The sequence below is a fragment of the Leiobunum rupestre genome, chromosome 3 (assembly GCF_980474605.1).
Source record: "Leiobunum rupestre chromosome 3, qqLeiRupe1.1.hap1, whole genome shotgun sequence".
Classification (NCBI taxonomy): domain Eukaryota; kingdom Metazoa; phylum Arthropoda; class Arachnida; order Opiliones; family Sclerosomatidae; genus Leiobunum; species Leiobunum rupestre.
Window position 1 is genome coordinate 65,120,168 of NC_143386.1, and position 1,423 is coordinate 65,121,590.

A 1,423-nucleotide genomic window follows, 5' to 3' on the forward strand; every position below is an offset into this window, starting at 1 on the left:
CTATTCTAATTACCATATAAAATCAAATTAAAGATAAAGAAAGAAAGGTGGTAGGCCACGGCGAGAATCGAACTCGTGATCTCCTGTTTATAAGACAGGCGCTTTTACCACTAAGTCCCGCGGCCCTAAACCGGTTCCTATTCTAATTACCATATAAAATCAAATTAAAGATAAAGAAAGAAAGGTGGTAGGCCACGGCGAGAATCGAAATCGTGATCTCCTGTTTATAAGACAGGCGCTTTTACCACTAAGTCCCGCGGCCCTAAACCGGTTCCTATTCTAATTACCATATAAAATCAAATTAAAGATAAAGAAAGAAAGGTGGTAGGCCACGGCGAGAATCGAACTCGTGATCTCCTGTTTACAAGACAGGCGCTTTTACCACTAAGTCCCGCGGCCCTAAACCGGTTCCTATTCTAATTACCATATAAAATCAAATTAAAGATAAAGAAAGAAAGGTGGTAGGCCACGGCGAGAATCGAACTCGTGATCTCCTGTTTATAAGACAGGCGCTTTTACCACTAAGTCCCGCGGCCCTAAACCGGTTCCTATTCTAATTACCATATAAAATCAAATTAAAGATAAAGAAAGAAAGGTGGTAGGCCACGGCGAGAATCGAACTCGTGATCTCCTGTTTATAAGACAGGCGCTTTTACCACTAAGCCACACGGGCTCGAAACGTTTGAATTTCTAATTACCATATAAAAACAAATTAGGGATAAAGTAAGAAAAGTGGTAGCTAGGAGCAACAAACACAACACCCCACACAAGGAGAACGCAACCCGTCAAAAGTCGTGGATTTTCTTGTGTACGTTTTTCATTGGCTAGATGCTTTAGCGCCTGCTGCCGTCGGAAGGGGAAAATTCAGAAATTGTTTCCCCCCGCCCGTAAAACGTCCAGCGTAAAGGCTCGTGACGCTCGTCCAATGAAATTCGTACACAACCCTTCGTTAGCGTGTTTAAAGGCTAGCTGCGTTCTCCTTGTGTTTGTTGCTCCTAGGTGGTAGGGTACGGCGAGAACACAGTTCACGAGTATTCCTACAGCTTTTAAGGAATTTCAAGGTTCTTTCATGGGCATTCGACACAGTTCACAAGTATTCCTTCCACTTTTAAGGACTTTCAAGGTTCTTTCATGGGCATTCGACACAGTTCACAAGTATTCCTCCCGCTTTTAAGGACTTTCAAGGTTCTTTCATGTGCATTCGACACAGTTCACAAGTATTCCTCCCGCTTTTAAGGACTTTCAAGGTTCTTTCATGTGCATTCGACACAGTTCACAAGTATTCCTCCCGCTTTTAAGGACTTTCAAGGTTCTTTCATGTGCATTCGACACAGTTCACAAGTATTCCTCCCGCTTTTAAGGACTTTCAAGGTTCTTTCATGTGCATTCGACACAGTTCACAAGTATTCCTCCCGCTTTTAAG

The 1,423-nt window shown here is 42.8% G+C and overlaps 1 non-coding gene across 1 annotated transcript; it reads right to left on the reverse strand.

Annotated features, from left to right (window-relative positions):
• Positions 1–600: 600 nt before the first annotated feature.
• On the reverse strand, positions 601–673 carry TRNAI-UAU (transfer RNA isoleucine (anticodon UAU)). Its single transcript has one exon. It is a non-coding gene; the product is annotated as a tRNA-Ile (tRNA).
• Between the last annotated feature and the right edge of the window lie 750 nt (positions 674–1,423).